Consider the following 25,517-nt stretch of genomic DNA (forward strand, 5'->3'; position numbering starts at 1 on the left):
GACTCTTTTGTCTAACCTGACAAATGCACTGTTGGCTTTTGCCAGTCTGTTGTCAGCCTCTTTAACAATCTTGACATCTGAAGAGATGGCACACCCCAGGAAGCTGAACTGGTGGACTGTCTTCACTCAATCACCCTGCCAATACAGCTCATGTAACCACTCATACGCCCTGAGGAACTGTGAGGACTATATCTAGTAAAGAGGGATACGGATTGTGCTAATATGGTAACAGGGAACTGAAGGCAGGCCCAAGGGTTGAGCCATGGAATATAGCAATGACAGCATCCAAGTTGCTTCAGGAACACAATTAATCGTGTTATAAGGTTCACCCTTTGCTGTAATAGGAAAATGAATTTTCTGTTAAATAAGTTGCAATCATAACATTCACTATTGTTCTCAACAGAAATTTAGGTGCATTGCTAACTAAGTTCAACTTACAGATAAATAAATTTCCTATTTTGTAATCAGCCTTTATCTTGCCAATAATGTGAAACACAAAAATATACAGTTGCTGTGATTGTAATAAAAACACACCGAAACGCTGGAAGAACTCAGCCGATCTTAACCATATAACCATATAACCACTTACAGCACAGAACAGGCCAGTTCGGCCCTACTAGTCCATGCCGTAACAAATCCCCACCCTCCTAGTCCCACTGACCAGCACCCGGTCCATACCCCTCCAGTCCTCTCCTATCCATGTAACGATCCAGTCTTTCCTTAAATGTAACCAATGATCCCACCTCGACCACGTCTGCCGGAAGCTCATTCCACATCCCCACCACCCTCTGCGTAAAGAAATTTCCCCTCATGTTCCCCTTATAATTTTCCCCCTTCAATCTTAAACCATGCCCTCTAGTTTGAATCTCCCCCACTCTTAATTGAAAAAGCCTATCCACATTTACTCTGTCTGTCCTTTTTAAAATCTTAAACACCTCTATCAAGTCCCCTCTCAATCTTCTACGCTCTAGAGAAAAAAGCCCCAGTCTGCACAACCTTTCCCTGTAACTCAGACCCTGAAATCCTGTCAACATTCTCGTGAACCTTCTCTGCCCTCTCTCTATTTTGTTTATATCTTTCCTATAATTTGGTGACCAAAACTGTACACAGTACTCCAAATTTGGCCTCAGCAATGCCTTGTACAATTTCATCATAACCTCCCTACTCTTGAATTCAATACTCCGATTTATGAAGGCTAACATTCCAAATGCCTTCTTCACCACACCATCTACCTGAGTATCAGCCTTGAGAGTACTATTTACCACAACTCCTAAATCCCTTTGTTGCTCTGCACTCCTCAATTGTCTACCATTCAATGTATATGACCTATTTAAATTTGCCTTTCCAAAATGTAGCACCTCACATTTATCTGTATTAAATTCCATCAGCCATTTCTCAGCCCACACCTCCAGCCTTCCTAAATCACATTTTAATCTACGGTAATCTTCCTCACTGCCCACAACACCACCAATCTTTGTATCATCCGCAAACTTGCTCATCCAATTCTCCACCCCTACATCCAGATCGTTAATATATATAACAAATAATAGTGGACCCAGGACCGAACCCTGAGGAACTCCACTAGTCACCGGCCTCCAATTGGACAAACAATTTTCTACCACTACTCTCTGACACCTCCCATCCAACCATTGCTGAATCTATTTCACTACCTCCTTATTTATACCTAATGCCTCCACCTTTTTTCCTAACCTCCTGTGGGGAACTTTGTCAAAAGCTTTACTAAAGTCCAAATAGACAACATCCACAGCTTTCCCTTCATCAACCTTTTTTGTAACCCCCTTAGGAGACAAGGAATTATTACCGATGTTTCGGGCCTGCGCCCTTCTTCAAGGAATAAGCAGAATAAGGCAGAAATGGAAAATCTCAAAAAGTCTCAGAATTTAGGCCCTTTCAATTTGCCATGTAAAATGGGGTTAACTGGGCATTTTGCATGGTTAGCGACCCAGTTTTATGTGGTGATTTGAAAGGGTCCAACCCGGTCAGAATCCAACCAGTGAAATGTACCTAAGCTGTCCTGCTCTGGCGACTTGAATGGGAAAATAGCCGACCCGGTTACTTTGGCGATGTCAGCAATTGCACACTGGTGTATCAGAGAAACCGCTGGCTGAGGTGCCGCTGCCATGGTCAAGTAGAGAGATTGCTTCCATGGGAAGAGAGAGGGGGCCACGATCAGGTGGAGAGAGAATGCTGCCATGGGGGGGTAAGTGGGGGAGAGGCCACGATCAGGGGGAGAGAGAATGCTTCCATGGGGGGTAAGTGGGGGAAGGGGCCACGATCAGGAGGAGAGAGAATGCTTCCATGGGGGGGTAAGTGGGGGGAGGGTCCACGATCAGGGGGAGAGAGGTTGCTGCCATGGGGGGGGTAAGTGGGGGGAGGGGCCACGATCAGGGAGAGAGAGGTTGCTGCCATGGGGGGGTAAGTGGGGGAGAGGCCACGATCAGGGGGAGAGAGAATGCTTCCGTAGGGGGTAAGTGGGGGGAGGGGCCACGATCAGGAGGAGAGAGAATGCTTCCATGGGGGGGTAAGTGGGGGGAGGGGCCACGATCAGGGGGAGAGAAATTGCTGCCATGGGGTGGGAAAGGGGTTGCCTCCAGATGGGGTCCACGATCAAGGGGAGAGAGGTCACTGCCGCGGGGGAGAGAGGTCATTGCTATGGTGGGGGAGAGGTTGCTTCCGCAGTAGGGAGAGAAATTGCTGCCGTGGTGGTAGAAACAGTGAGGGTGGTGGCTGACGGGGAGGGTGACTGACTTGGGGTGGTGGTGATTGACAGTGGGGATGGCGACTGGTGGCTGGTGGGGGAGACTGACTACTGATAGTTCCCTTGTGTGCGTGACGTATCACTTTCTGCATCGTCGCGGGGGTGGGATCCCCTTTAAATTGCTGGATTGGCGATTTAATGGGTAGATCCCCCTGCGACTTCGCTCCAGTAATCACACCCAGTTCTCGGGGAGGGGCAGGGCTTCCCAGGTGCTGCAATTTAAAAAGGGCAATTGCTGGCTCTGGGAGGAATCCAGACCAACAAAAGGTCTTAATTGCATATTAAGGGACGAGATAAGAATTGATCGTGTTTGTACAAAAGGAGATGGAAGTTTGGGGAGGGCGACAGGGGAAGAAGTGGGGCGGGGTGGGGGGGGGGGGAAGGGGGTGCTTTAACAAAAGCCGGAGAAGTCAATATTAATGCCAACCAGTTGGAGGGTGCCCAGTCGGAAGACGAGGTGTGGTTACTTCAATTTGCAGATGGTCTCAGTCCGGCAGTGCATGAGAACCGTGTCAGCAAGGGAATGGGTTGGGGAAAAGAAATGGGGAAATTTAAATTTAGATGTACAGCACGCTAATAGGCCCTTTCAGTTCACGACCCCATGCCACCAAATTGTCCTATAATCCTCAATAGTGTTGAAGGGTGGGAGGTGTCGTGGAACCACTGTGTAACTGTCAGTGTTGTCTAATACAAATGTATAGCATGGGCTGGCCTGGCCCTGTACCTGTGACTCCTCGCCTCAGAATTCACATAAAGGCGCTAACGCCAAAACCCCGCCCTCGGTACCTGCCTAGCAACATGTTCTAGTCTGACATGAATCATGATAGCATATCAGGAAGAAATGGGAGACCCCGGAGAAACTCATGCAGACGGTGGGAAGGAAAACGTACAAGCTCCTTATAGACAGTGCAGGATTTGTGTCCATTGAGAGAATAAAACCTATACCAAAATGATGCTCAGGCGATCAACTTTGACTGTGTGTATCAGTTTTAATAAATCATCTGTTGTTTCGAACATCAATTTTGCATGGTTTTTCTATTTTGCTCCGGCACTGACCAATGGAGCCTAATGCCCCAAACGTCTTCAATACCCTGTCCATTTGAGTGGCCACTTTCAGGGAGTTGTGCATCTGTACCTCTTGGTTTGTCTGTTTCCAACAACAATGTTACTACTTCTCATTCATTTGTTTTGGAAAACCACTCACCCCTCAAGTCAAGTCATGTTTATTTGTCACTCATATCTTAAGCAGTGAAAATGAGAGAGTGTTTCTCCAGACCGTGGAGCTGGTTATTTACATGGATAAATTACATCAGAAGCTTTTTTTTATAAATATCGTATCACTTATAAATATATTACACAGGCTAGCTCTCTGTATCCCCGGAGTTCAGAAGCCTCACGGATTGGGGGAGAAAGCTGTCTCGTAATCTGGTCATGAGGGCCCAAACGCTTCAGTACCTCTTCCTGGGTGGCTGGAAGGAGAATAGATTGTGAGAGGGGTGTGTGGACTCCTTCATGATGTTTATGGTTTTCTGCAAACAATGGCCATTATAAATGTCCATCATGGCAGGGATGGAGTGCAAGTGATTCTCCCTTTATTATATTGACCAGCATTGAATAATTGATTTGAGTTTATTCATCCCTGGGTTCAGTTGTTAGTAATCCCAGCATTTATTATCCATCCCTGAACTCAGCAAGAGTGTTAAAAGTCAATCAGGTTAAAAAATTTGGAGTCTCGCAAGGCCCTGACTGTTTAATGATGGCAAATTTCCTTCCTTCCCTCCCTGCAGAACCTTAATGATTGACAGCCCAGCGAGAAGAGCTGCCGCCCCACGATTCCAGCAACTCTGGTTCAAGTCTGACCTCCAGCGCTGTTGCTGTGGAGTTTGCATGTTCCACCTGTGACTGTTTGAGATTCCTCTGCACGCTCCAGTTTCACCCACATCCCAAATGATGCACAGGTTGGTACGTTACCTTGCCACTGAGAATTCCCCCTAGGTTTTAGGTGAATGATTAGGATCTGGTGAAACTCCGTGGGAATGTGGTGAGATTAAAATAGGTCTCGCATGACTGTGCGCTCAGTGAGCCAAACAACATAGAACATAGAACAGTACAGCATAGTACTGGTCCTTTGGCCCTCGATGTTGTACCAACCTATACATTCTTTCCTCTAAATAAATAGATAAAATACTAAACCCTCCCTACCCCATCAACCTCTATTTTCCTTTCATCCATGTGTCTGTCTAAGAGTCTCTTAAAAGCCTTTAATGTTTCAGCCTCCCCCACCACCCCCAGCAAGGCATTCCAGGCCCCCACAACTCTCTGTGTAAAAAAAAACACACCTGATGTCTCCCCTAAACGTCCCTCCCTTCACTTTGTACACATGTCTCGTCTCCATGTGGTACGACTGAATCAGACAGGCTTTTACAACTATCCAATAGTTACAGTTTTTCTGTAATTACTCCATTTCTCTTTTTTTTTAGCTTATATTTATTTAATGAGTTGAATTTACACTTCCTTGGCGGGATTCGAACTCTACACCCTCCAGAACTTTGGCTGCTGTAGAATTGCGCTGAAGGTAGCTCGAGCTCAGCTCATTCAGATAAACAACGAAAAGAGTGATCTTAGATATGTTTATGACCAAAATATGTATTCCAGGATCAAAATAGTGCAGGCAAATATATTTGAAAAAAAAAATGCACTAAAAATAGCTGAGAGAGGGATTAAAAACCCTCAAGGGGCTGAAACATCATTTTGCTGGGTTGCAGCCTCCACTGGAAATAGTGAGAGAAAAGAACTGAAGAATCATCGAACAGAGTTGCATTCCTTAAAAGGGACTTTACTTCTGAGAGAGTGAGTAACACAAAATTTGAATGACCTCTCAGTCCCATGAGGTATTAGTATTCTAACAGTAACTTGGCATTATTTTACATGAAGGCACATTGAGCATGGAATGAATTATTCTGTGCTTTTCTTAAATGAATAATTCTCATGTAAACAGCATTGAGATTGACATCTGAAATCGTTCACGAACCTCGAAAAAGAGCAATGAAAAATAACGGTCCAAGCTCTTAAAGGTGGGTTAGAGGGAAATTTTTGAAGTTGCCCTGAAGCGATGTTTTAAATGAAAAGAAACAGATTGAGCCATGAGAAAGAGAATGGGGACTGACAGAGGTTCGTAAAACGGTGCAAGAGCATCAACTTCAGTCTGCACGAAGACAAGGCAAAGAAGATGATTGTAGGGCAGAGGTTGACCACTGTCCAAGGGAAAAGTGAGAGCTGTACAATCCAACAATCACTGGGGGATCGGAGGTGGAGAGGCTGAGCGAATTCAGGGCCTTGGGAGTCGCTGTCGGAGGATCTTTCCTGAACCCGGCACACTAACGGCATTGTGAATAAAGCATGTCAGCTCCTTTACTCCCTCAGGAGTTTGCGGAGATTTGGTGTGACACCAGAAACCCCTGGTAAATTTCTACAGGGGTGTGGTGGAATGTGTACTGACCGGCTGTGTCACAGTCTGGTACGGGGACATTAATACTCCTGAACACTTCCGAACGAGGTCGAGAAGGGCAAGGCTGCCTATTGAGAGTGGCTGCATCATCTCATAATAAAGCAGGAGTGAATCATCGGGCTGGATGTCAATACCGAGGCTCATCGAAACAGTCGAGGAGATCACGGGGGTGTCACTTTCCTCTATTGATGCATTTACTAAAGGTGTCACTTAAAATGGCTCCATAATTATTGAGGTACCGTCCTGTAACCAAGTCAACAAAATATTTATATATACAGGTAGTCCCTGACTTAAGATCGTAATTGGGGCCGAAGGGTCGGTCATATCTTGGAATGGACGTAAGTCAGAACTTCACCCCCCTGCGTGGATTATTGAAGTCTTAAAGCAAACCTTTTGATCTCATGTTGTATTTGACAAAGTACAACAGGGCATGTAAGAGCCAAAATGTGTGCACTCACTTTGTTTGTCAGCATCCAGGGTCCATAGGCTGGGCGTGGCCATCTTGATTCCTGTGCGCAAGCGCGACTCAGTGGCTGGCACGTGCGCAGTGGATTCGTGTACGAGAGTTCAGTTGGCGCATGGGCAGTGAGTTCACGTATTGGAGTTCGGTGAGAGTTAAGGGCCCTGACGATCTTGAATTCGTGCCCTTAATTCTCACGCATGCGCCAACCAAACTCCCGTACATGAACCCACTGCGCATGCGCCAACTGAGAGGGAGAAGGGTGGAGAGCTGATGGAATGGAGTCAAAGGGATAGGGAAGAGAGGGAGAATGGGGAGTGGTCTAGTAGAAACCGGAGAAGTCGATGTTAATGTCATCTGGTTGGAGAGCGCCCAGATAGAATATTAGGTGTTGCTCCTCCAATTTACGGTTGGCCTTGGTTTGATAGTGCACAAGTGATAGAATCTATGGTGCGCCGTGGTGCAGCAAACAAACACAAGACTCGAGAAGACTGTTCTAAAGGCTTTAATCAGCTTTAAGTACAAGACCAGGTCTGGTAGCCCCTGGTTTCACGTGCCCAACTGATTTAGGAAAGGGCCGGCTCGAGTCTTTATATGGGCCGGTGATTGACAGTCAGCATGGTGGGGCCAGCCTCCCAGGTTGCCTACCTGCAGGTACGGTGGTTGCCTCCTGCTGTATGCTGATAGGACTGCAGTTATAGTAGTGGTTGTATCACTACAGAATCTGAAGATGTTGATGAGATGAGGGGGAGAATCAATTAATGAGGTGAATGTAGAATGAACACAAATGGGTGTTTGGAGGTGAGTTCAAGTTCAAGTTTATGATCATCTGATATACAATCCAATGAAACAGTGTCTCTCTCCCCGGCGAATGCACAAAAACACACAAACCACAGTACATAAAGGATCTCCTTGAGCCCTATTTTGACAATGTTGCCAGTAAATGTCACCTATAGAGGAAAGGGAGAACCTAATGATCCTCTTGGCTGTTTTAAGGATCCTCTGCGTAGATTTCTGTTCCGATGCTTTGTGGCTACTGGATCCTACAGCGATGTAGCCAAAGAGGACACAATTAACTGTGCGCCTGTAAAAGACTAGTGGGGGCGGGGGGGGGGGGGGTGTTGTTGGAAGCCATGGCCTCCTCAGCCCCTTTAGGAAATGTGGACATGATGGGTCAAAAGACCTATTTCCTTGCTTTATTTCTCTCCATTACTTTGCTGAATGCAAAGCTCGAGCCTCAATCCAAACAGCAAAGGTAAAAAGAAAATCTTTCAAAATAGCTGTACCAAAAATAGCACGGAGACAGATTTACAGCCATATCAGTAGCTCGTGCGTCTGAGTGGATGAACTTGCGCAATAATGACAGTAGAGGAAAGTTGTGCTTTTTCATTTTCTTTCCTGTGTGTGAGCTGCTCATTCTTTCCTCATGCACATTATTCCCCAAGACGACCCCAAGGTTCCTCTGGTTTCTTTTGAGTTCCCACAGGTAGGTGGGTTGGAAGGTTAATGGGCAGTGTTAAATCCCCCCTCCTGTGCAGGTGAATGGTGAAATCAGGAAAGAGTTAATGGAAATGAAGGGATTTAAAAAACAAAATAGCCCAACGGGGAGCTGAGGTAAGTGGGCATTTGCTCGTTGGTACCAACTCAGAGGGCTGAATCTAACGGCTCAGAATGAGGCATCGGCTTTTCAAAGATGGAGATGAGATGAACTGTCTTCACTCAAAGGCTAGTGAATCTTTGGAATTCTTTACCCTGGAGAACTGTGGATGCTCAGTCAATGTGTTATTTCAAAGCTGAGACTGATGGATTTTTGACAGAAAGGGAATTAAGGGCCAAGGGAATCAATGAAGGAAACTGGAATTGAGGTAGGTCACCCTTGATCGTTATAAATGGAAATGGACAATCAAAAGACCAGAGGGTTTTTTTTTACTCCTGCTCAGAGAGATTTCCTCTAGGCATCAAGTTGTCAAAGACTGCATTAAGGGCCTCGGCAGTAGGTTTGCTCAAATCTTCTGAATTGTTTCATTTCAATTCAATTCAACTCAACTCAGCTCGACTCAACTCAGCTCAGCTTGACTCAGCTCAGCTCAGTTCAACTCAGCTCAACTTAGCTCCTCACCTCAGCCCAGCTCAGCTCAACGCAACGCAGCTCGACTCAGCTCAACTCAAATCAGCTCAGCTCAACTCAGCTCAGCTCAACTCAGCTCACTTCAACTCAGCTCAGCTCAGCTCAACTCAGCTCAGCTCGACTCAACTCAGCTCAACTCAACTCAACCCAGCTGACTTCAACTCAACTCAAAACTCATTTCCAATCAACTCAGCTCCATTTCAGTCTATTCCACTTCCTTCCATTCCATTCATCCAATATACATTCCACTGTCAAAAAGCCACAAGCCAGGAGTGTGATGGATCTCTCTCCGCTTATCTAATTGAATGCAGTTCCAGCAACATAGAAGATGGTTCACCCAATCCTGGGATAAAGAATAGGAACATGCATATTCTGGCCAACGGAACATTCCATCCCTTGAAATGGTTCCATTGTTCAGTGAAATCAGTGATTGTGACTGCATTGTCACCTAACTCCTTCGACCTTCCATGGAGTCACAGATTTATACAGAATGGAAGCATGCCATTCGGTACAAATCTACTTGTTAACTGCCCATCTGAGGCAGTTCATGCGTTTACATTTGCCCTATAACCCTCTGTACATTTTCTCTCAAATGCCTTTTAAATGTGGTCATTGTGTCCATCTCTGCCACTTCGTCTGACACCTCAGCTCAAGAATCATCCATCTTTTGTGTCAAAGAGCTGCCTCCTCATCTTTCCCTTCTCACCTAAAACCTATGCCCTTAAATTCTTGATTCCCCTGCCCCGGGAAATAAATTATGATAATTTATCCCCTTACCAGGAAATTATCATCCTGACTTGGAAAGATAACACCATTATAGCAAGGCAGCATGGTTAGCGTGTCCATGGATAGCGCGATGCTGTTACAGCGCCAGCGAACCGGGTTTGAATCCGGTGCTGTTCTCAAAGAGTTTGTACATTCTCCTTGTGTCTTCCTCTGGTCGCTCCAGTATCCTTCCACATTCCAAAACGTACAGGGGTTGTAGGTCAATTCTGTGTAATTGGATGAAAGGGCCTGTTATAGGCCCTTCAAGCCTGCACTGTTAATTGGGTGTAAATTGGGTGGCATGGACTTGTGAGCTGAAATGGCCTGTTACCATGCTATATTTCAAAAGTTTTTTAAAAATTATGAAAATAAAAAAATAGGTGCAGGATTAGGCCATTTGGCCCTTCATATCTACACCACCATTCAATATGATCATGGCTGATCAGTACCCGATTCCTGCCTTCTCCCCATACCCCCTGATCCCCTTAGCCACAAGGGCCAAATCTAACCTACCCTTAAATATTGACAAGGAACCGGCCTCAACTACTTCCTGTGGCAAGTAATTCCACAGATCCACCACCCTCTGAGAGAAGAAAATTTTCCTCATCTCAGTCCTAAAATACTTCCCCCTTATCCTTAAACTATGATCCCTGGTTCTGGTTTTTCCCAGCATTGAAAACAACCTTCCTGCGTCTAGTCCGTCTAAATCCTTAATAATTTTATATGTTTCTGTAAGATCCCTCCTCAATCTTCTAAATTCCAGAGAATACAAGCCTAGTCGATTCAACCTTTCTTCATATGCAAGTCTTTCCATCCCTGGCATCAGCCTAGTGAACCTTCTCTGCACCCCCTCCATGGCGAGGATGTCCTTCCTCAGATAAGGCGGCCAAAACTGCACGCAGTACTCCAGGTGTGGTCTCACCAAGGCCCTGTACAGCTGTAGTGGGATCTCCCTACTCCTGGACTCAAATCCTCTCGCTATGAATGCCAGCATGCTGTCTGTCTTTTTTTTAATTTAAAATTTTAACATTTTTTAAAAATATAAAAAATTGGTTCATCATCTGGGACTATATCATGGGAATGCCTCCCCAACAACACTGCAGCATTAACATTGACTTGTCCAATTTCCATTAACCATATAACCATTTACGGCGCGGAAACAGGCCATGTCAGCCTTTCAAGTCCGCACCGGTTCACTAGAACTCCAACCCTCCCACTCTCCGGCCATAACCCTCCAACCCCCTCACCTCCATATACATATCCAACCTTCTCTTAAATGACAGAAAGGACCCTGCCACAACTCTCTCATTTTGAAGATTAATGCCCTCTTCTGAATTATTCTCTATCCCTATCCCCCTGTCTCCTTTCCTCCAGCTGCTACCCCTTTCCCTTACCGTTCATATCAGAGAGCGACCCCCCATCACCTATCACCTTTTTTCTCTTCCACCCTCCCACCTATATCCACCTACTGTCTCTTCTTTGTTATCCAGTGCTCCTCCCACTGCCACTTCCTCCTGTCTCTCTTCTCCTACTCCCCCCACCACCCCTCTCCCCACCTGTTTATTCAGCTGCTTGACAAAGGGCCCAGGCTCAAAGCGTGGGTTACCCTTTGCTTCCAGCAGATGCTACGTGACCTGCTGAGGTTCTCCAGCATGTTTACATACTGCACTCGGACCTAGCAACTAGAAATGTACTTGTTTAACTCAAAATTCCTAAAACAGATTATCTAGGGATATTGTGCAATTGAGTTCCATTACATTACATCTCTGACAACTTTAAAAAAATAATTCACAAATTTAATGAGCTCGGGGAAATGTGAAAGTCATGAAACAGGCAATAGAAATTCAAATCTATTTTGCTTTTTTAAATTCTACTCTGTTTGGCTTTAATTCCCCAGTGGACAACCACACAAAAAAACCCAACTCTTTTTCTCAGTTCATTAATTCATAGGCTCTGGATGTCACTGGCAAGGCCATCTACCATTTATCCCTCAAAACCTCCTAACTTTGTCAACTATCTCAGTGGGCAGTTGATTCAACCACAAACGCAAACCCCTCTCCCCTCCAACTAATACTCACGCTGCCCTGGAAATGTAGTCGAGGTATTAAAAGGTTCACCCCTCTCCAGTCACTACTGTAGGTTGTATGGGATATCATGCCACCAGGTTCAAGGATAGTTTCTTTCTCAATGTTGTCAGACTCCTGAATGAATCTCACATGATCACATAATCATGCTGCCTTTGCTTTGTGGCAACTCATCGGCACGGTAAGCGCAGCGGCTATCGCAATGCTGTTGCAGTGCCAACGACCGGTGTTCGAATCCAACGCTGTCTGTAATGTGTTTGAACATTCTCCCCGTGTTTGCACGGGTTTCCTCCGGGTGCTCCCGTTTCCCCCCATCCTTCACAAACGTACCCCATTCATAGTCAATTGGGGTAGCACAGGCTTGTGGGCTGAAAGGACTTGTTACTGTGCTGGTTGTCTGAATTTTTAAATAATATTAACTCTGAACTCTTTGCCTTACTTGTGGTGGTCTGTATGCTATGTCTCATTGGTCATCTCGCAATCCAAACTCCATCACCGTGCAGTGAGCTGGAATTCCCTGTCTGAGTGTTGTTCGGACAGCTGGGTGCACTATTGTATCTACCAGCCATTGATTGTAAGCTATAAAAAGCACGTTTGTACTCCTCGCTTGTCGCTGAGCGCAATCAGTCATGTTACACACCACATCTGGGTAAATATGACAATGAACTTGAACTTGGAGCTTGGAAAATGTAGGTCAGAGCAGATAAACCCAGCACATTTCCTCCCCACCACAGAACAACATTAATAAGCCAGAAGGTGTGTTGAGAAATAATCTGATGATCAGCATTACTGAGTTTATTGACTCCAGATTAATAATAAGCACCTGAACTTAACTTACCCCGCTGCAATAGTGGGATTTGAACTCACCACTGTGCATCAGCAGGTTGTATCTCTGGATACCAGCCGAGCAACTTAACCGCTATGCCCCATATATTTTTTTAGACTCACAAAATTCCTCCGCCTTACATTTCCCATCAATCACTTTGTCAAAGCTTTGATATGACCTTGCCGACGAGCAGTTAAAACGTGCACCAGTATTTCCAATTTTTCACATCAAAAGGCAACTTCATTAGAAGAGGAGAACATTATCTGCAGAAGCCATCTCCTGAGCATAATCCATCCACCACGGAGGTAATGGGCCTGCAGATATCTATTCAGGACATTGTGCATTGGATGAAGTTCATACTTCAGTCTCATCATGTCCTTTACAAGAATCTCATAAAGCAAGCTATTATTCTTAGCTATCATTCCACCAGCTTTAGAATTACTTTTATTTTTACAGTGACCTGTTTAATAACAGGGCATCCTCGCAAGCTGTTTGTCATCACAGAACCTTTATATTGAAGAGGAAAAGACTCACATTTACAGAGAGAGAGAAAAAAAAATCAGACAGAAAGAAAGATGTTACAAACCTCCAGACACATTATTTTTCCCAAGGCAGGAAAGGTTTCAGCCATTTTTGGGGATTGCAAGTATAAACAAATGTGTTGATGACCAGTTCATTTATGTCAACATTTCATGCCACATAGAACCATTGAACAATACAACTCAGAAACCATCCCTTCGGCCCTTCTAGTCTGCGCTGAACTGATCCCACTGACCTGCTCCTGGACCATATCACTCCAGACCCTTCCTGTACGTGTACCTGCCCAATATTTTTTTTAAATGTCAAAGTTGAGCCTGCAAAAATTATTCCACACCCCCACTACTCTCTGTGTGAAAAAGCTACCCCTAATGTTCCCTTTAAGCTTTCCTCCTTTCACCCTCAACCCATGTCCCCCAGTTTGTATCTCACCTAACATCAGTGGTAAAAGCCTGCTTGCATTTACACCAGCTATACCTATCATAATTTTGCATACATCTCTCAAACTTCCCCTCAATATTTCAGGGAATAAAGTCCGAACCTGTTTAATCTATCCCTGCAATTCAGTACTTCAAGTCCTGGCAACACCCTTGCAAATCTCCTCTGTGCTCTTTCCATCATTCGTATCCTTCCTCCCTGTAGTTAGGTAACTAAAACTTAACACAATACTCAAATTTGGACTCAGCAATGTCTTATATAACTTCATCATAGCATCCCAACTCCTCTACTCTACCTGTGATGCCTAACTCAAGGAATTAGGCATCTGCAGTTCCATATCCCTCTGTTCTACTGCACTCTTCAATATTCTATCATTTACAGCCTATATCCTACCTTGAATTATCCTTCCAAAATGCAACTCCACAAAGCTGTCTGCATTAAATTTCATCTACCATTTTGCATCTCATTTTTCCTGTTGGTCCAGATGCTTCTGCAAGGTTTGAAGGCCTTTCTCACTGGCCCCTTTGCTTTTTCTTAACTGCTGTTTTGAAAAGTAAGTTATAACCAAATATCCCTTATTGAGAGGTGGCATGGTTAGGTCAATGCTATGACAGCCCAAGAGACTCAGGTTCAAACCCAGCACTGTCTGTAAGTTGTTTCTACGTTCTCCACGTGTCTGTGTGGATTTCCTCTGAGTGCTTTGGTTTCCTTCCAACCCTCAAAAATGTACGGGGATTGCAGGTTAATTGAAATATTTGGGCGGCACGAGCTTATGCAATGGAAGGGCCTAAAACTGCACTGAACTGTCTCAATTATATTAAACCTACACTTAGACATGGAAAGTCAAGTGATTGCAGATCCAGAAATCTGGAGCAAAAGATACCCAAAATGTCAGAAAAATTCATTGGTTGTGAAGCATCTGTTGAGGAAAATCAACAGCTGGTATTTTGGATTAAGATACCTTTATGGACTGAGAAAGGAGAGGGAAGACAAGCAGTATTAATGAGAAGAGGGGATGGAGTCATTTGAGGATAGACGACTGAAGGATAATGGGTAGAGAGAACCAAGTGATCCAATGGGATGGGTAGAATTGCGAGATGTAGGCAGGTGGAAGCCAACAAAGTGGGTATAAAGCTCAGATAGATCTGAGAGAGGGGAGGAGAGACTAAAGGTGGTGATATCTGTTGAAGGAAGAAGAGAGATGGAACCAGTGGTCAGTGGTCAGATGGGAACAGTGGGGAAAGGGATGGGAAAAAGTTTGAAAACCAGTGTTTTAATCATACCTAACTGACTTGTTATGTGGAGGGTTTCATAGCTCCAAAGGAAATGGGTCAATGACAATTTTTCTCAAGCAAAGTATTTCAGTAAGAATTAAGTTCAGAGTAGTGGTTCTCAACCCATTTTTTCCCACTCCCAGTCCACTTTAAATAATCCCTTACAAATCACAGATCACCTATGGCACAGGGATTACTTAAGGTGGACTGTGAGTGGAAAGAAAAAAATGTTTGAAAAACCACTGGTATAAAACATTGACCTGGCCTGAGAATCTCTTCAATTTATGGAACATACGATACCTGCACTTTGCGATGATTTCAACTCAGATCCAAAAAAAACATAGGAGAAGAAATAAGCTATTCAGCCCATCGAGTCATTCATGAGCTGATCCATTTTCCCAGCCTACCCCACTGCCCAGCCTTCTCCCATATCCTTTGATTCCCTAGCTAATCAAGAACCCATTAATCTCTGTCTTAAATGCACCCAATGGCCTGGCCTCCACAACTGCCTGTTGCAACAAATTCCATAGATTTACATCCTTCTGACTGAAGCAATTTTTACACATCTCTTTTTTAAAGCGGATGCCCTTCAATCCTGAAGATGTGCCCTCTTGGCCTCAACTCTCCCACCATGGGAAACAAACTTTCTACATCCACACTGTCCACGCTTTTCAACATTTGAAATGTTGCAACGAGATCTCCCCTCATTCCCTTAAATTCAAACGAATACAGGCCAAGTGCCACCAAACGCTCATCATATTACAACTCCTTCATTCCCGTAGTCATCTTGTGGACCTCTTCTAAACCCTCTCTAATGTCAGCACATCTATTCTTAAATGGGGAGCTCAACACTGTTCACAATCAACCAAGTGAGGCATCACTAGTGCCATATAAAGTCTTACCATCCCTGTTCTTAAATTCTATTCCTCTTGAAATGAATGCCAGTGTTGCAATTGCCTTCTTCACCAATGACTCACCTGCAAGTTTATCTTCAGGGTATCCTGCATGAGGACTCCTGAGTCCCTTGGCATCTGGGTATTTTCAATTTACTCCCCATTAAGAAAATAATCTGCCCATTTATTTCTTCTACTGTTGTGCATGACCACATAACCATATAACATTTTACACTGCGGAAACAGGCCATATTGGCTCTTCGAGTCTGCGCCAATTCACTTGAACAATTCCACTAGTTCCCACTCTCCACCCATAACCCTCCAACCCCCTCACCTCCACGTACATATCCAACCTTCTCTTAAATGACAGAAAGGACCCTGCCGTAACTATCTCCTCTGGAAGATCATTCCATTCTGCCACCGCTGTCTGAGTGAAGAAGCATCCTCTAACATTTCTCCTAAAGTTTTGGCCCCTTACCCTTAACTTATTCCCTTTTGTTCCAACCTCCCCTGCCCTCAGGGGGAAGAGCCTACTCAAGTCTAGTCTATCTATTCCCTTCATAATTTTAAATACCTCTTTCAAATCCCCTCTCAGCCGTCTACGTTCCAATGAATAAAGTCCCAGTCTCCTTAATCTTTCTCTGTACTCTAGATGTGGTAAGCCAGGCAAAATCTTCTCTGCATTCTTTCCACCTTATCTATATCCTTCCTATAATTTGGAGACCAGAATTGAATGCAATACTCCAAACTTGGCCTCACCAATGCCTTAAACAGGGATTACTTAAGGTGGACTGTGAGTGGAAAGAAAAAAAAATGTTTGAAAACCACTGGTATAAAACGTTGACCTGGCCTGAGAATCTTCTCAATTTATGGAACATATGATACCTGCACTTGGCGATGATTTCAACTCAGATCCAAAAAAAAACATAGGAGAAGAAATAGGCTATTCAGCCCATCGAGTCATTCATGAGCTGATCCATTTTCCCACCCTGCCAGCATCACTTCCCAGCTCCTATACTCTATGCTATGATTTATGAAGGCCAGCTTGCCATATACCTTCTTAACCTTCTCTACATGGGAATCCACCTTTAAGGAACTGTGTACCATAACTCCAAGATCCAAACATTTTCCATACATTTGGATTTTGTTTGCCCATTCTCCTAATCTGTCTAAATCCTTCTGCAGCATCCACTTTTCCTCAACACTACCTGCTCCTGCCATCATACCACCCCCCCCCCACCCCCCCACTAGCACTTGATTCCTACTTAGGCTGGCCAGCTATGACCAGACACCTCCTGTTTGCAACCCATCTATTTGTAACGCAGTTGGTAATGAGAACAAGCTTCTTGTCACATGTGCAGTGAAATTCTTCCTTGCCACAGCCAAGCAGGCACTTCGTCAAAATAAATACTTGATGCAACTGTTTGTTGTATCCATCTTTCCTGATGAGACCAAATTAAATTGGAGTGTAAGCCATAATGAGGATTCTTCAATGGCTTGTAGATATAGACAGTCCGAGTGAATGGCAACAATATGATAGATGGAATATAATTACGGATGAATATTTGGTAGTCACACAGAAATAAGGAGTACATTTTTTTTTTAAATGGTGACAGATTCAGATATGTTCATTCCAAAAGACATTTAGGTGTCCTGGTCTATTCGTCCTTGAAACTTGTGCACAAGTGCAGTAGATAATTAGTAGGCAAATAATATGTTGTCTTTTATTGCCAGAGGATTTGTGTAAAGATGCCTTTCTATGACTGTGGAGGGCCTTGCTGAAACTACAGCATTTACTTCATAAAGAGGATATACTTGCTGTAGAGAAAGTTCAGCAAAAATGATGGAGTCATATTAGCAGGGATCGAGTTATTTAAGGTTGTTTTCTAAGACGTTTAGGGGAAAGGTACCTTATTGAAATGCTTCTGAAGGGCTTGAAGGGAGGATACATCTTCTGGGTGCAGAGTTGGCCATTTTTCTGAGGCAGACGTGAGGAGAAATTTGGACAAAAACAAGTAGACACATCCTGAGCACCACCATCCTCTGAGTAAGGAGACCTCACTCAGAGGGATGATGGATCCCTGCAGCAGCTGATTGTGTTCAAAACTGAGAAGGATAAGATGTTGTGCATCGAATGGATGGAGATATTGAATGGAGAAATGGAGGGCCAGCATTGAAATAGAAATTTGGGCACAATACATCAAGGTTCTATAGAGCAGCCATTCTTAAACAGAAGCCCTACAACTCCCCTCCCCATCCAGGGGATCACAGCACATTTAAGTAAAAGCCTTGTTTACTTTTCACTTCTTTACAAAGCAACATAATTTTCTTTTGTAGTCAGCAGAGAAGTACAGAAGAAGCCCAAACTTCACGGCTTCACTGGGAAGGGGACCTATAAACATTGAGCAGAAGCTTAAGGGGGTCATAGGCAAAAGAAAACTAGACTGTGGAAGTGAGGTTTTATTCAATCTACTCCCGGGTATCCTTTAATCATCTCAATTAGATTCACCTTTCAGCCTCTCTATTTCTAAGTTGACTAAAGGGATGTTCAATTCAATCAAAGGCCTTTGGTGCAAATATTTGCCCCTACATTTAGTCATTGAAAATGTTTGAAGCCAGTTCAGCTCGAGGACAGGGCTAAAGAGTATGGAAGTTCTTGGTGAGTATCCAATCACCACATCATTTATTGCATGTTACACTTCTCAATGAATTCATTCATCATAGGGTGTATCGGTTATTACCAACGCAACAACACATTGAGATCAAGTAGAGACCAAGCCCTAATTCACAAAGAACATCGAACATAAACAGTACAGGCCCTTTGGCCCACCGTGTGGTGCTAACTTAACCCACTCTAACCACTATGTTAAATTTCCTTACTGCATACCCTCCATTTTCTTCAGTTCCATGTTCCTATGGAATAATCTCTTGTACCTGCGTCCACCACCTTTGCCAGCAGTTAACATGCTCTCTGGGTTATGTTATGAGCCCAGAGGACCCCAAAACCCAGCAGCAACAGAATATTCACCAAGCCAAATGGTTACTTAAACAAAAGTTGCTTTTAATTATATTTAAACATGAAAATAGGATCAAACTTTAACTTATCTCTATAGGCTTAGCTAACCTAACTTAACCCCCCTTCTAATTCTAAGCGCAAGTGTATGTAATGTGTGTGTAAGTTCAGAAAAGTTCCTTGGTTCACAGTCAAATCTCACTTCTCATTCCTCCAAGTTCACTGGTTGCAGGCAATTCTTAGACTGTGCACAGATTTTAACATTTATAAAGTTCACCAGGCTTTGGTACTTGGAAGGTAAATGTTTACCACTCAGGAAGGTTCTTGTCAGTTTTCAGAAAGAGATGTGTCATTCCAAGGCACTCACAACTGATGTACTTTGATCAGCCACTCCAGTGTCTTGCTGATGGAACTTGCCCCTTCAGGGTTCTCCAGATGATATCCTCTTTCTTTCAGGTCACCACAGAATTCCTTTCTGTTCCCCTTATTCCAAGTGAAACATTAGACAGCCAGCCCTCTCCTTTTGCATGAACCACAAGGGCTTTGATCAGGCTGTATTACAACTGGGGCTTTCCAAAAGCTTGCCAGCTTGACCCGTTCCAGTCCCAGCTGCTGTCTGCTGGCTGTACACTGTACAAGTGATCTCTCTCTCTCTCTCTCTCTCTCTCTCTCTCTCTCTCTCTAAACCACATGACCCTCTCAGAACAACAAGTTCTCTCCCAGACCAACATGCTCTTTCATCTGTTACCTTTTGTAAACAACAATCCATTAGTAATGTCTCTTGAGCACTCTTCAAAAGCTCTTGCAAAAATCGCTGGAGCCGATACGTCTGCCATGTGGAAGAGCTCCAGTATTTTAAATAAGATCTGTTTTAAAGTGTTTGTATGTGACCTAAACTAAAAAAAACCTTCCCCAATTTATCTCCCAAAATCATATCTATATACTCTGTCACAGTTTTAAAAAAATTGCCAAATACAGCTCCACTGTTCATATTTCCAAGCACCTGAAAACTATGCCTTCTCATTTAGCCATTTCAGCCCTGGGGTGGTGGGGGTGGGGGGGGGGGGGGGGGAGAGAAAGAAACACCTCTGGCCATCCATACGATCAATGCCTTTTGTAATCTTATACACCTCCGTCAGGTCACCCCTCATCCTCTGAGGCTCCAAGGAGAAAAGACTACGTTCACTCAACCTATCCTGTTAAGGCATGCACTCCAATCCAGGCAGCATCCTTGTAAAATGTTCCCTAAATCCTCTCTATAGCATCCAAGTCCTTCCTGTAGTGCGGTGACCAGGGTGGCATGGCTGGCATAGCCATTAGCGCAACGCACCAGCGATCGGAGCCGGGTTCGAATCATGCGCAGTTTTCAAGGAGTCTGTATGTTCTTCCCGTGTCTGCGTGGGCTCCCACCCTTGGATGATGGGGTGTGGGGGGAGAGGCTCCAGTTTCCTCCCTCTATTCAAAAATTTAAAATGTACCAAGGATCCAGGTTGATGGGGTGTAAGTTGGGCGGAACGAACTCGTGGGCTGAAATGGCCTGTTTACCATGCTGTAGGCCTAAATTTAAGTTTAAAAAAAAACGGTTCAGTCAAGAGACATGAGAGACACTGAAATCTGGATGAAAAACGCAGCCTGCTAGAGGGATGCAGTGGGAGCAGCATCAGTGGGAGGAAAGAATGGTCGATGTTTCGGGCCAGGGCGTTCATCCAGGCTTGATACTGCTCGATGAGTTGTGTTCCTGCAGCAGATTGTTTATTGCTTTGGTGAGATATGAACCTTGTTATACAGTAATCCTGGTGTTTTCAACTGATCTCTGGCTGGATTACAACGAAAATCCCTTTGTCTCTTTGGAAGATAGGTGGTTCTGAGCTCTGTAATCCTTTTCTGGAAATGTATGGTTAATCTAATTAACCTCGGGACAGCAAAAAGCAAGACATGGAAAAGTTTTTGAATTTCTCTCTTGAAAGGCTTTTATTAATTTCCAGATTTCCTCAGATAATGGAGATCCGAGCTTCTGGCTGCAGCGCATCACAAGGTGAAGGGAGAGGGGTCGAAATTTCCGATACTTCCAACCCTCCTTCAGCCTCTTCCCTCGTGTTCTTTCTGCTTCCCCACCTGCCCCTTGTACCCCTGGTGGGAGAGAAAAACATGAAAGTCTGCAGACACCATGATTGAAGTAAAAACACAACACTAGAGAAACTCAGTAGGACCTAGACCATTCTACCTGCTGAGGGAGTTCACCGCCATCATCCTGGACATGGTGTACATTCTGCCCCAGGCTAATGACAGGCAGCCACTGGAGGGACTGAGCACAGTGAGAGAGCACATCCTGTTGCCTCCCTGATCATTACAGTAGACTTCAATCAGGCCAACCTGAAGAAGTCTCTGTCAAACTACCATCAAGACATCACTTGTGTGACCAGGGGAACCAGCACCGTCGACCACAGCTACACCACCATGAAGAACACATATCAAGCCATACTGTGACTGTACTTCGGGAAGTCTGATCACCTGGTTGTAGTCCTACTCCCAGCGTACAAACAGAGACCGAAGACCCAAGCACCCATGGTGAAGATGGTATAAGTGTGGTTGAGGGAGGCCGAAGAGCGTCTGAAGGACTGCTTTGAATCAGTGGACTGGAACATATTCAAGAACTCATCCACAGCCCTGAATGAATATGCAATTGGTGTCACTGACACCATTGGATGAGAGTGTGCCAATGTGCGCACACTGGGTGTTCCCCAACCAGAAGCTCTGGATGAATCAGAGAATCCGCAGCCTGCTGAGGAAGAGAACAAGGCTGTTTAAGACGGAGAATCGGGATATTTACAAGACATCCAGGTACAACCTGTGGAAGGTCATCTCCGAAGAAAAGTGGCAAATTAGAGGGAGGCTAGAGACAGAGACAGATTGGCAGGGAGTGCAGGCCATTATAGACTACAAAGCAAGCGTGAGTACTATAGATGGCAAGGATGCTTCATTACCCGATGAGCTGAACATCTATGCCCGCTTTGAGAGAAGAACCAAACAGTGCTTACTAGAATTCCTGAAAAGGCTGAGGACCCTGTGATACCTGTCTCTGAGGGTGACATCAGAACATCATTCAAGAGGGTGAACCCTTGCAAGGCAACAGGCCGGGATAGCATATACGGCAAAGTATTGAAAATCTGCGCTGACCAACTATCCAGAGTGTTTACAGTAATTTTCAACCTCTCATTTTGGCAGTCTGAGGTTCCCACCTGCTTCAAAAGGGTTTCAATCATCCCCATACCAAGGAGAGTAGTGTGAGCTGACTCAATGACAACCTCCCAATTGCACTAACTTCTGCGGTGATGAAATGCTTTGAGAGGCTGGTCATGGCCAGAATTAACACATACCTAAGCAAAGATCTGGACCTGCTACAGTTCACCCGTCATCACAATCGCTCCACAGCAGATGCAATTTCGCGGAATTTCCGCTCAGCTCTGGATCACCTCAAAAACAGCAACTCATACATACAGTTGCTCTTCATCGACTTCAGCTCAGCCTTCAAAACCATTATTCCCTCAGTGCTGGTCAAGAAGCTACAGACTCTAGGCCTCTGCACCCCTCTCTGCAACTGGATCCTTGACTTTCTCATCGGAAGACCACAGTCAATACGACTTGGAAACAACGTCTCCTCCTCACTGATCGTCAACACAGGCACACCCCAAGGATGCGTTCTTAGCCCACTTCTCTACTTGCTATATACTCATGACTGTGTGGCCAGGCACAATTCCAATACCATTTACAAATTTAGTGATGACACCGCAGTTGTCAGAAGAATCACAGGCAGCCATGACGAGGCGTACAGGAGGGAGAGAGATCAGTTCATTGAATGGTGAAATGAAAACAACTTTGCACTCAACATCAGCAAAACCAAGGTGATGATTGTGGAGTTCAGGAGGAAGTCAGGGAAATCATTAAGCGCTCAGTAGTGGAGAGGGTTAAGAGCTTCAAATTGCTAGTTCAGACTTTTAGATAGACCTCCTTTGGCTTGGCTTTGCGGACGACGATTTATGGAGGGGTATGTCCACATCTGCTGCAGGCTCGTTGGTGACTGACAAGTCCGATGCGGGACAGGCAGGCACGGTTGCAGCGGTTGCAAGGGAAAATTGGTTGGTTGGGGTTGGGTGTTGGGTTTTTCCTCCTTTGTCTTTTGTCAGTGAGGTGGGCTCTGCAGTCTTCTTCAAAGGAGGTTGCTGCCTGCCAAACTGTGAGGCGCCAAGATGCACGGTTTGAGGCGATATCAGCCCACTGGCGGTGGTCAATGTGGCAGGCACCAAGAGATTTCTTTAAGCAGTCCTTGTACCTCTTCTTTGGTGCACCTCTGTCTCGCTGGCCAGTGGAGAGCTCGCCATATAACACGATCTTGGGAAGGCGATAGTCCTCCATTCTGGAGATATGACCCACCCAGCACAGTTGGGTCTTCAGCAGCGTGGATTTGATGCTTGCGGATTCTGCCAGCTCGAGTACTTCGAAGTTGGCGATGAAGTCATTCCAATGAATATTGAGGATGGAGCGGAGACAGCGCTGATGGAAGCGTTCTAGGAGCCGTAGGTGATGCCGGTAGAGGACCCATGATTCGGAGCCGAACAGGAGCGTGGGTATGACAACGGCTCTGTACATGCTGATCTTTATGTATTTCTTCAGGTAATTGTTTTTCCAGACTCTTTTGTGTAGTCTTCCAAAGGCACTATTTGCCTTGGCGAGTATGTTGTCTATCTCTTTGTCGATCCTTGCATCAGATGAAATGGTGCAGCCGAGGTAGGTAAACTGGTTGACTGTTTTGAGTTCTGTGTGCCCGATGAAGATGTGGGGGGGCTTGTAGTCATGGCAGGGAGCTGGCTGATGGAGGACTTCAGTTTTCTTCAGGCTGACTTCCAGGCCAAACATTTTGGCAGTTTCCGCAAAACAGGACGTCATGCGCTGGAGAGCTGGCTCTGAATTGGCAACTAAAGTGGCCTATGAATGCAAGAAATATAGTGTTATGGAGTGAGGTAGGGACTGCACAACAATGTGGACCTAAGGGCCTGTTCAGTGCTGGTACATTCTATGTAAATTCAGGTCTTTACTCATCCTTCTAGAGAGCTCAGTTGCATCAATGCGAAGGCCGCCTACACAACCTCCTTGCAGCTGTGCAGGACCCTTTCCCCACATTCCCAGACCCGGGATGAAAATTTCCAGGGTAACGCCTCACCCGCTTCCAGTCGTCCGGCGAGAGTTGACGGATCAGGTCATGCGGCACCAGCTCCTTCAACATCTTGGGAAGTGGGACTTATCGTCTTCATTATTCACCTGGTAAGTGAGTGCCGCCAAGTGCAGGACTTCATCGTGGGAGCATTTATTTTTACCTGGAGTGGCATAGCGAACACCAGAGGACATCAGTTTAAAGTAAGTGGAGGAAAGTTTTGGAGACATGTCAGAGCAAAGATTTTTTTTCAACAATAAGTGGTAGGGGCCTGGAAGACAATGGTGGAAGAGACTGGAATATACGATCCCAGCAAGTTCAAGAACATTATCAACTTTCTGATCACATCAAAAACATAAATGAGACAGTGTTGGATCCAACTTTTAAAATTTTTGAGGAGTTAAATATAATTGATGTAAAAATTTATATTGAACCAATCTATATCTAACATTTTATTTTATTTACATAATTGTTTCCAGTAATTTTCATCTATTTGTCTATTTAAATCAACCTCCCATCTTAATCTTGATTTATGAATTCCTAACTTTGGAGCAGGGAGCTGGTTCCTTTTTTCATTCTACTTGGGAGTGTTCTAAAGTAAAGCTATTTTGGTTAGAGGGTAAAAAAACATTTTTGGAGAAAATATTAAGGGTTAAACTCCCACAGCATCCAATGCTTTTTTGGTTGGGTAATATTAAAGAGGTTAGTCCTAAATTACAATTAACTATATGTAGCCATATAACAATTACAGGCCAATTTGGCCCTTCTAGTCTACACTGATCCAAGTACCCTCCTCTAATCCCACTTACCAGCACTCTGTCCATATTCCTCCATCCCCCTCCCATCCATAAACTTATCCAACTCTTTCTTAAATGACAAAATTGACCCTGCCTCCACCACCTTTCTCGGAAGCCCATTCCACACAGTAACCAGTCTCTGAGTAAAGAAGTTCTCCCTCATGTTACTCCTAAACCTTTGCCCGTCAACTCTCAACCCATGACCTCTTGTATCCATCTTTCCTACTCTCAATGGGAAAAACCTTTCCACATCAACTCTCATTATCTTAAACACCTCTATCAAATCCCCTCTCAGCCTTTGATGTTCCAAGGAATAAAGATCTAATTTGCTCAATCTTTCCTTATATTCCAGATGCTGAAACCCAGGCAATATTTTTGTAAATCTTCTCTGCACTCTCTCTATCTTGTTAATATCCTTCCTATAAATTGGTGACCAGAACTGCACACAGTACTCTAAATTTGGCCTCACCAATGCCTTGTACAGTTTCATCATTACTTTCCAACTCCTATATTCTATGCACTGATTTATATAGGCCAGCATACTAAAGTCCTTCTTCACCACCCTATCCAGATGCGCTCCTCCCTTCAGGCAACAATGCACCATTATTCCTAGATCTTTCTGCTCCACTGTATTCTTCAATGCCCTCCCATTTACCACATATGGCCTGCTTTGATTATTCTTTCCAAAATGAAGCACCTCACACTTATCAGCATTAAACTCCATCTGCCATCTTTCTGCCCACTCTTCTAAGCAGTTTAAATCCCTCTGCAATCTTTGAAAACCCTCTTCATCATCCACAATTCCC

General features: G+C 44.6%; 1 long non-coding RNA gene across 1 annotated transcript in view; it reads right to left on the reverse strand.

The window, feature by feature from the left end:
• The window catches only part of LOC138740158 (uncharacterized), a 42,855-nt gene that overhangs the window by 11,191 nt on the left and 6,147 nt on the right, over positions 1–25,517 (reverse strand). Inside the window, exon 2 of the long non-coding RNA XR_011342714.1 lies at positions 23,924–24,077. This is a non-coding gene — a long non-coding RNA (uncharacterized lncRNA). The remainder of the gene's footprint in view (positions 1–23,923; positions 24,078–25,517) is intronic.

The sequence above is a fragment of the Narcine bancroftii genome, chromosome 7 (assembly GCF_036971445.1).
Source record: "Narcine bancroftii isolate sNarBan1 chromosome 7, sNarBan1.hap1, whole genome shotgun sequence".
NCBI lineage: Eukaryota > Metazoa > Chordata > Chondrichthyes > Torpediniformes > Narcinidae > Narcine > Narcine bancroftii.